Genomic DNA, 11,232 nt, shown 5'->3' with positions numbered 1-11,232 from the left:
GAATGTGACCTCAGCTAGAAAGTAGTATGTATGTTGAAACTGATAATTGGATTTAGCCACCCCTTCACAAAATGCCTTCATGAAAACATGAGAGACCAAGAACTTTAGTCATTAACAAGGCACATGTTTTTTTCAAGTTGAGACAATACATTGCATTGGCAATCAATTCTTCCCTGTCTTCTCTTGGTCCAATGTGATAATTTACTAATTTGACTTACTGTTGAAAGGAAAAAGTGAATCTACGACTTGTCCTACTGAGAAGCAAACCGTATATTCTTTAAGGAGGTTGAAAGTGAAATGTTGGATGGATTTGTTTGGTTGAACCTAAATCTCGATCTAAATCTGGACTGTGCACTTAATTTTTTTTTTTTTTTTAAATTCATGTTTTCTTGCTTGCCATTTAAAATATGTGTGAGGAGATCTAGTATATGACTGAAAGAAAAGCAAAATCTACAGAATGAGGTGCAGGCACTTTTTCTTCCATTTCACATTCATCCCCTATAGTAAGTACACACAGGCAAACACCGACACTTGTATTGTTGATATAAGTTGTGCTCATCTTGCATTTAATTAAATGCAGGACAGCTACTTAGTTTTAAATTGGACTATTACTACAATGTAGCTTTCTTTTTGTTTTGTCTTTTCTTAATGACCTTGCTGGGTATTTGCTTATTGTTGCTATTGGCAAATTGAAGGGTAGCTTGTTGTGAAAAAAGGAGGAAGGAAAAAAAAAAAAAGGAAAAAAACATTGCATTTGCCATTAATTGTAGCATAATTAAATGGTGAAGAATTCCTCTACATCTTTACCACGTATAAAATTTATTGGATCATCTGATTTTGCATGGCACCAGCAAGTGTATAAAGAACAACAAATGTTTCAAAAATCGTAATTCAAAGGGATTTTCTGCTTGTTTCAAATACATGCATTTGTATCTTTGCAAATTGGAGTACTCTATGGATGAGGTTGTGAATTTTATGTGGATGATAGCAATACATATACCCTAATGCACCAAGGATTTTATTCATGATACTACTTAAAAGCTTGAAATGATCTCTCTTAACCTCAAAGATTTCCCATATCATCCCCACGTTAATACACCAGGGCGATAAGCACAATGTAGGGAACTCCCATATGCATGCAGCTGACAACGTTCATTCAGATTTTGAGCCTGGATTTCTATCCTGTCATGAATTACACACAAATCCTAGTGACAGACACTATGCAGAATAGGCTTTGCTGAATCCTGTATTATTCATTAAAAATACCTCTCTGTATGCATATACAATTTCCTTTCTATGTGGATATTATTATTATTGTATTTCACAGTATGTATTGTATTTCCTTAGTTATTTACAGTATTAGTTAATTACAGTATTGTATTTCCTTAGTATGTGGATATTATATACCACAACTATATAGGTAACCTGAAGGACTTAGTACTACTTTGTGCTCATCTTTTACTTCTAACAGGAAAAAGAGCAATTTCAGTGTAAAAACATTCCTGTATTCTGGGCACGACCTGAGCTTACATCATCTTAGCTGATGCAGAGAGCCCTGCTTGGCCCTCTCGTGGCTTTTCCGCAGTCAGAGGAAAGAGGAGCAGCTCTGCTCCAGGCAGCTCTGTATGAGGTGCCTTGTTACTGTTGTGTCAGAGTAGGCTTTGAAAAGCAGCCCGTGGCACTGCAGCACAACTGGAAGGAGACGATGACTGTGGCTGACAGAATGGAGGAAAATGACTTTTGCATCAGCTTCTTGCATTGCTGTGCACTGCTAGTGACTAAGGCTGTTCTACAGCCTGTCAAGTGTGTTTAACCACAGCTAAATAGCAAGTGCCCGGGACTTCAAATCCGTGCTGTTACAAGGCATACTGAACACTGCAAATGTTAATTGTATCACTGCTTCTCAAAGTCCATGATATCTGTGAATGCAGACTAATGGGCAGTGTGGTTCTCAGTGAGGAGTTACCATGCAGAAAGTTGCAAGAAAGCAGGTCTGAGAAAGTGGAAAAGAGAGTGTTTGCGTGGATAAGATACTGCAGTGCTACTACTGGACAACTCTGAATGTGGAAAGCTGAAATTTGAACGCAAATATGCTGTGGTGCAGCCAGTAGACACTCAGTACTTCTGTAGTTCTTTAGAATGCCAGCCATGAGCGACAAGAATCAGTCAATTTTTGCAATGCCCAGGGCCAGGCCCAGAGGCAGTGGGCACAAACTGGAGCACAGGAGGCTCCCTGTGAGTACCTGGAGGCACTTCTGTGCTGTGCAGGTGCTGGAGCCCTGGCACAGGTTGCCCACAGAGATCTTCAAAAGTTGCCTGAACATGGGCCTAGGCAAGCAGCTCTGGGTGGCCCTGCTGGAGGCTGGACCTGATGGCCTCCTGAGGTCCCTTCCAACCTCAGCCATCCTGAGATTCTGTAGTTCTTGACCACAGAAAACACATTTATGACTGGTTTAGACAAGCTAAACTACTTGGTGCTAAAGGCATGACAATGCAAATTATAGCAAGCTGCTTTATTAAATCCAGTGACAATAATAGCTGGGTGTGTTGGTGACTGATTTACTTATAAAGCAGTGAATTTTTCTGAATTGTTGCATCCCTGCTGTGTAGCCTCCCTGCTCAGCTGTACAGAAACATATATTGTTTGTCACAGTGAAAGCAAGCCTTTGTCTCTGGTGGAAAAAGCTAAGGGATCATTCTGCAAGTTAGCGTGCCAGGTAAAGAAAATACAGGATTCCAAGTGCTAACCAGGAGAGAGAAGGAAACAACAACAATAACAAAACAACAAAAAACACACTTCATGGCTCTGACATCAAAGTGGAGAAATAGGAAGTGTGAGGAAGAATACAGTACAAATTTTATAGCATGTGAATAACTGAAGCCTGCTAGACACAGTTATGGAAGTGGATCAAAATCACTAACAGTTCTTAACCATCTGTTGAGAGGTGGGAGTTGGGTCTCTGCTAGGCCTCCTTTCCGTCTCATATTCCTCCAGCCTATTTGCAACTGCCTGAGACAATTGCTGTTCATGAGCTGTCTGTGATTGTTAAATCACAAGTCTATGTATATGTTTCAAGTAAGTTTTCTCTTTACATACTGGTGGCCTTCTCTAAATATCTGTTTAACTGGTACCCATTATATTAGCATTAGATCTATATAACTACTTCTGCCATTGTAGATGTCCAAGAAGTATCAGAGCCTAAAATACCAGATGGAAAAATTCCTTTTTCTGAACAAATGCACATGAGGTTTGTATATTTTTAGAATTGATTAAATTATTATGAATGCAATTTTGTTCTCGCAATGATTGTTTGGGGGCCTGAAGTTCATCAGTGGGATTGTAACATCTGTCCTGAGAGTGGCAAGATTTCTTATGGGGGTCTACGTCTGTTGTTAACTAGGGAAATTGTGTCCCATCAACCCCACTGTCATTAATAGGACTGAAGGATCCAGACTGCTATGAAGCACAGGGCTGTGAAGGGAACATATTGTTCACAAATCCTGGAGCTTAGTCTTCTGCCAGTAGGGGGTGAATAACGAAAAGAGCCCAGTCTGGGATCTCTAGAGAGCAGGGCTACTGTCTGAAGCTTTCATGAGGAATTCTTTTAGTTTTTGTGTGTTTACACAAACCTTTTCAGCTTTAAGTAGAAACCAAATTCTAATTTTGAAAACAGTGTTGCTACTATATTGTTGTAGTTAAAATGGTGTTTCTCTCAGTATTTAGTGAGAATTGATTGACGGAAACAGGGAATGGCAGAAATATGAACCAAAGTGCTCTGATAGACTCATAGCAAGTTAACTGTGCAAATGGGAAGAAGGAATGTTTATCAAACTTCCAGTTCTTAAGCTTTGTACTAACTTTATAATGAATTACATGTCTTTTCTTTTCTTTTCTTTTCTTTTCTTTTCTTTTCTTTTCTTTTCTTTTCTTTTCTTTTCTTTTCTTTTCTTTTCTTTTCTTTTCTTTTCTTTTCTTTTCTTTTCTTTTCTTTTCTTTTCTTTTCTTTTCTTTTCTTCTTTCTTCTTTCTTCTTTCTTCTTTCTTCTTTCTTTTTTTTTTTTTTTTTAACACCAGAAAAGTTGCTACTATATAAATGTAATCCAAGGCGGTTTCAGAGTATAGTTTAATTCATTTGATTTTTTTTTTTCTACCATAAAATTCCTCAGTGGTTGTTAGATCATTTCTTCTGTAAACCTTGGCCTTTATGACTGGACAATACAAATAGGGAAAAAGGCTTGGAAAAATGTGCAACCAAGTTGAAATGCAAAGCATATGAATGCTGAAGATGCCCCAAAACTTACACAGCAAAAAGGCTTCCGTAGGTACAAAAATGTACCACTAAATTCAATAGAATTACACGTGAAATTCAGCTGGATTGTGAGTATTGACTGCTGCAAATGATTACTAGTACTGTTTATCATGCTTGCACTAGAGCTATGCCCTACCATCACCACTGCAATGAGAAATGAATGGGGCATAAAATACCCAATTCAATACCCTGCTCTATATACCATGCAATGGTTTGATAAATCATGATATAAATAAAACAAAATGTTAATGAGACAAAATCATAATATATTCTTGTAAAGCCAAACAAACATTTAGCAAGCTATTCTTAAATTTACAGCAAGCTGTTTAGAAAAAAAAAAAAAAGTTTCATTCCCCCCCCCCCCCCAATGAAATTAGAAAGCAATACTGAGGGAATTTAGTGAGAAAAGTTAACTAAGAGCCAGGATATCATATAAAGCATTAATTTATCTTTGATCAAAGTATCTGAGCCACTCTAATTAGCCCAAGTGTTCTAGCTTTTGAAAATGGAATTGCTTTTCTAGCTGCAGTGTGATATTTCCTCTAATACTCTTGTGCCTAATCAGCAGAACAAAAGAGAAAGGTGAACTGTTCACTGAGAAATTAAAGTAAAATTCATATGAACAGCACAATTCTGCTATTACCATGACACTGCCTAATCTTAGCAGATCACATTTTCAACCTAAAACTCTTTTTGTGGAGCAGCTAAAGTAGCAACATGTACAAGGCATAAATAGTTGTGTTCATTTTAAAGAAGCTTTGAGAAAAGTAATTACATATTTAGAAAACAGTGCTGATTGTCTCTCTTCTGCACCAAAACTCACTGTGGGACAAGCTGGGGCCAAGAAAGCAGCTCTTGGACTGTGGAATGGGAAGCCCCCAAAGGTTGCCACCTTTGTAGTTAATAGGAGTAGTTGTGAGAACTCAGTATCTGGCCTCTTGTATTTGCTTGAGAATTGTAGGAGAGTATTTCCAGCGGAAGCCAAGGGCTGTGTGTGGCTCATGCTTGACTGACAGCAGTGAATTAGTTGGACATCTAGCTCTGGATGAACCTAAAGGCATACACATCTCAGCCTTAGGAAAGTAGCTAGTGCTTGACTTCAGAAAGCTAATACTTTGAAGGTTAGTACATTAGCCTAGAGAAATGTCTTCTTCTGATTTAAGCTCTTCTGAGGGTCTAAAATAACGCAGCTCCATTTAACATGAAAAATGGTGCAGTGTTGAGAGCTGTTCAAAACAGAACGAGCTCATGGCAACACACAACAAGAGAAGCCTCTCCCACCCCACACTTGTCACCCTTTCATTTAGCATAATACTCAGAAAGTCAAACAGAGACTTCCAGCACAGAATAACTAAATAAACTAAATACAAGGAGTTTAGCGGGTATTTGAAACCTCCCAGCATCTGGACAGACAGCCCTTAGAATACTTCTGCAAGTCATGCAACAGAAAGCCTTCACTCCCCAAGGCAGGCGAGGCACTTTTGGAAACTTTAGCTGTGCACATGAAAAAAACCAGCATCTTTCCTGGACAAGAGTATCTCAGAATGTTGTTATAAGGGTACTATTTACTTATCCATAGAATTAAGATTTAGAGACAAGTTAATAGCATTCTGAGTAGTTACATATATATAGTGAGGGCTGGTAGTGAGTCTAGTATTAATGCAACAGCTGTTGCCTATTGAGCCTCTGGACATTAGAGTATAAAGGACATTGTGTTTTTAAGTTTCTTTATGATTCTGCCACATTTTAGATCAAGCTGTTTGTTTATTCACTCAGGATGTTGCAAAGGTTAGGAAACCAGGTTTAAGGAGAACACTTCCACATTTTGATAAACTTCTGAAATGTCTCATCATTTTTTTATTACGGCGATGTGTTCTGTGCTGCTGATACTTTCTCCCCACTCAGAACAGCTGGGTTTTCAGTTTAAGGAAGCTCCTCACATTCCATCTGCTATCTGGCAGTCAGTATCACATCACTGCAGTCATTTGATCTTCTTTCACCTGAAGGCTCTGCAGCTGTTGTGTGCTTCTTGACAAAATACTTGTATTTGAGTTTTTGACTAAATGTCTTTGCTCCTTGTCTCCAGGACAGGACAGTGGCCTGGCCTGGGAACAGGACAAGGCATCAGCAAGCATATGAACAGGATTATTTTGCATGGTAGGGCAGGAAGTGTTATGCCAGCTAGTTCTATTGAGCAACGGTTTCTGTACTCTCCAGTAGTAAATCCAATCCTGGTGTCTCATTTAACTTTTTCCTTTGTTATTTATTCCAGTGGCATGAAACCTAATTTTTATTACATAAAAGTTCATGCCCAATAAATTGAAAGTGCTTTTAAAGATGGCAAAAAAAGGCAAAACTCTCTTTGACTAATAACCCTGTGATGAAAAGGACTGCAGCAGTATGAATATAAAGACCTTGTAAAGTTATCTAGTGGACTTGAAAGCACCTGAAATCTATCTTTTCCTCTGTGATCTGGACACTTAATGGAGTAAGGCAAGTTGGGGTTTCTTAGCTATGACTGCAGGCAGCTTCTGTGGAAACACAATTGCACCTTCAATCCAGTTTGTAGTTGATGAGCATCCTGTTTGCTGGCACTGTCAACAGAGAACAAAGGACTTAATTAGAGAGTTTCAAGTGAAAATCCCATAGTTATTCTCTGCAGATAAGAGATAAAGAACAGTGTTAGGAATAGGCCAAGGTTTCATCATCAGTGCCCACAATGAGAACAAACAAAATATTCCACTTGTAGGGTTTCTAGTAGTGCAGCTTTCAGTTGACTGAAATTCATTAAAACATTTTCTTGAAAATATATGTAATCATTAAAAAACATCTTGCATTGTTGTCATGACATACATAAATGTTCTTTTCTTCCTGAGATTGCAGCCAGCATAGGTTCACAAAGGGAAAGTCCTGCCTAACTAACTTAATTTCTTTTTATGACAAGATTACCCACCTAGCTGACCAAGGGAAGGCAGTAGATGTGATTTTTAAAAATTGTTTTATTTTAGCAAAGCTTTCAATACTGTCTCTCACAGTATCCTTCTGGACAAAATGTCCAGCATACAGCTAGAAAAGTAGAGAGTATCATGGATGAACAATGGGGATGTGGGTCAGGCTCAATGGTGTGTAAGAGGAGCTAAGTCAGGCTGGTGGCCAGTCACTAGTGGGGCTCCATTTTAGGGCCAGTTCTATTTATGTATTTATTATAAATGACCTGGATGCAAGAGTTGAAAGCATACTATGTCTGCAGACAACACTAAAGTAGGAGGAGCTGTTGAGTCCCTTAATTGCAGAAAGTTGTTTCAGACAGATCTTGACAAAATAGAAGGCTGGGCAGTCACCAACTGTATGAAATTTAACAAAAGTGAGTGCCTGGAATGGGGCAGATATTTGTATGTATGTGGGATGAGAGGATGGAGAGCAGCTCCACAGAATGGGATCGGGGGGTTCTGGTCAATAGCAATTTGAATATGAACCCGCAGCGTGCCCTGGCAGCCAGGAGGGCCAGCTGTACCCCGGGGTGCCTCGGGCCCAGCACTGCCAGCTGGTGAGGGGAAGGGATTGTCCCGCTCTGCTCCGCCTGGTGAGGCCTCGCCCCAGGTACTGTGTGCAGGGTTGGGTGCCACAATATGGGAAGGACATAAAAGTACTAGAGAGTGCCCAAAGGAGGGCAACAAAGCTGTTGAAGGGCCTGGAGGGCAAGGTGTATGAGGAACGGCTGAGGTCCCTTGGTTTGTTCAGCCCAAAGCAGAGCAGGCCAAGGGGAGGCCTCATGGCCGTCTGCAGCTCCCTCACGAGGGGAGTGGAGGGGCAGGCGCTGAGCTCTGCTCTCTGGGGACAGTGACAGGATCCGAGGGAATGGCATGGAGCTGGGACAGGGGAGGGTCAGGCTGGGTGACAGGAAAAAGGTTCTTCAATGAGAGGTTGTCAGGCAGTGGCACAGCTCTTCAGGACAGCGGTCATGGCACCAAGCCTGCCGGAGGTCAAGGAGTGTTTGGACACTGCGCTCAGACATAGGGTCTGATTTTGGGGTGGTCCTATGTGGAGCCAGGGGTTGTGCTTGATGATCCTTGTGGATTCCTTCCAACTCGGGATATTCAGTGAAAATAGTGAAAGGACTAAGTTGGAGTCTCAGATGTAGTTCCTGAAGCTTTCCTGACTTATCATTGAGGATAACCCAACACATGACTCTGTCAATAACAATTTCTAAATGTATCCATTAACTCCTTATCTGGAGTTTTTAAAATACTCTGTCATTGACTTGACAGAACAACTGGGACATCGTCACTGTACTGAATTACAAATTACTGGCACAGCTCTTTTGTCATTAACTAGTCAAACTTCAATACCTTACAGTATTGTACTCTCAGCACAGAACTGGGCTTATCACAGTGTGCTGTCCTGATTCCCCTCTGTCCTTTTTTAAGAAGGCAAGAGACAAGTAAACAGGACTCTGAAATACTCTTACTTATTTGCTATTGTATATTAGCCTCTTGAAGTCTCAATCATTTTATCTCACCTGTGCATCCAGGAACATCTCCTTCCTTTGGGTAATCAGAAGTTTAGATTAATTATGCTAATCAGCTACTCCAGGCTGACACAATTAGACAGAACATGCAGTATCTCTGGAAATCTGTACAGGATCTTTCCTGCTTGATGACTTTAATTTCATGATCCAGTGCAATAATTATGGAAAAAGAGAGTGCCCTCCATTTGTGTTTTCATCTCTATGGTTCCACATTTCAGCTAATTTTCATAAGAACTCCCCCCAGATTCTGAGTGCAGAAGCATCTTTCATCAGGCTGCCTTAGCATTTGCTGATCTGCAGGAATTTTTGTTTTCTCTTATCTCCCAACTTGAAAGATACGTTTATACACAGATACTGAACATTTAACCAAAGTACATTTCTGTTAGACTCAACACAGAAGGGTGCCAAGAAGCTCTCCCGCAGATCTGGCTACTGGAGTGATGGATCTGTGCGTGGCATTGTAGATATAACTTGATAGAGCTTATAGAGGGAATTAAATCCTAACTTGCTGCACTATGAGAATGCGAAGAAATATTTCTGTGGCAGTTTTTAAACAGCTATATATATTTGTATTTAATGTAATGGTGTCTCTTAGCACCTTCAAGACAAACAAGAAAAAAGATCTATCCATTTCATTTCACATTGGGTAAAGTTAAAAATCAGATTGTGCAGTGTGGCTTACAAGTTAGGTTTGAAACACCAGGATGAGCACATGTAGAGAGTGGCATTGTTTTCATTCACATTGTAGAAAAAATATATCTGCAACAAAATTATAAAAGAGACAAGTTAATCCATTTATTGTTTAACAACACTGTGGTAAAGATTATAAAGATTTAATGTTAAACAGGAATAGAGGGCCAAGAAGTCTTGAAATGATATTAGCTTGGTTGAGTTAATGGAGGTGGCTGCTGACTTAAGTTGGTTTTCACCAGGACTTACAAAGTTTTTTGGCTGTCCATTTCTGTGGACTCACTAGAGTTGGGGTACCTGACTTAATTTAGGACTTTGATTTCCAAACTGGGATTTAGATGGATTTTAAGAAGTAGATCCATTAAATTATCTGGTTTCCAACTTTCCACTGAAGCACCAATCCCCTGCCAGAGGTGTGAGCTAGAAGCACAGTCCTGTGGAGAAGAGTCAGACTCAGCTGTCCCTGCAGTACAGTCATTTTCTGACAGCCTCAAGCTGCTCCCAGTGTGTGCATTTATGGATCTGTGGTTATGAACACTTTCTGTGTGTGGCTTTAGTCTCTGTTTCTAGGCTTTTGATTTCACCTTGGGGGCAGCTACCCAAAATTTTGGTATGACATTGTCCAACTTGGAGATACCAGATTAATCCTCTTTTTGAATTGGGCCACTACCTCAGTTTCTGTATCTTTAAACTGAAAATGCCATTCCTAAACTGAATTACAAGGTTGTACAGAGAATTATTAGCGCTTGTAATGTTCTCCAGCGTGGCAGAATCCTGAGCACAAATGCTATTCTGCTTCTGTGTGCTGAACAGCGGCTGTTCAAGAGACATGACAAACACACACTCATCTTGATAGACTTTTGATGTTTTGAGTGAAAATATTACAAATTAGCTGAGCTGCATTGAATTGTTGAACTGTATGTATTTGTTTTGTGAAGATAGATAAGCAAGTAGCTATATTGCTTTCCTGTAGTGAGCATTGCTTGTTATCCTACCCTGTGCCTGAAACAGTTTGCTTATCTGTTATCTGTATCTTTTCCCTATCCAGGCAACTGTATAGCTTCTTAATATTGGAATTGTGAAAGTAGAATTTCTGCTTCATTGTGTTAAAAAAAAAAAAAATCCCTCTGTGAATTTAGAATTATTTTATTCATTTTTAATAATGATTGTATTAAATAAGGATTTTTCTAATATTGTTGTTAGTTTTATAAAGGAGAATTGTTTCCATAGGAATATAAATTTCCATAGGAATATTAGCATTTTAATTATTAACATAATTAAGAATATTTTAATGTATTTTATTGACATAAATTAAAAAATTAAAATATCTAGAAGAAATAGTGTACCAAATATGATTTAACCAATCTTTTGTGAGGTTATAAAGTAATTAGTAATGCCTGATATTAGATACTCTTCCGTAAAAATTATAATACTTTTCTGTCAAAATTCCTGTTCAGTCATATGAGAAACCATATTTCTAAGAAATCGTTCCTTATATTGAGGAAACTTTGATAAATGTAGTTTCAAGTTATATTTTTCTCTTGACCATGAGTATAAGTACCATTGATACTAACGCAAACATTCTGTGTAGAAGATTTGCAGACCTGTGACATCTACATTGTAAACAAGAAATCTAGAAGATTAGAATAAATTAGAAAAGAATCTTTTGCCCAGCATTTGAAAGAGAGGAGCTGGTATATTATTA

Source organism: Anser anser, assembly GCF_964211835.1.
Source record: "Anser anser genome assembly, chromosome: 15".
NCBI classification, from domain to species: Eukaryota; Metazoa; Chordata; class Aves; order Anseriformes; family Anatidae; genus Anser; species Anser anser.
This window is presented reverse-complemented; position numbering follows the sequence as displayed.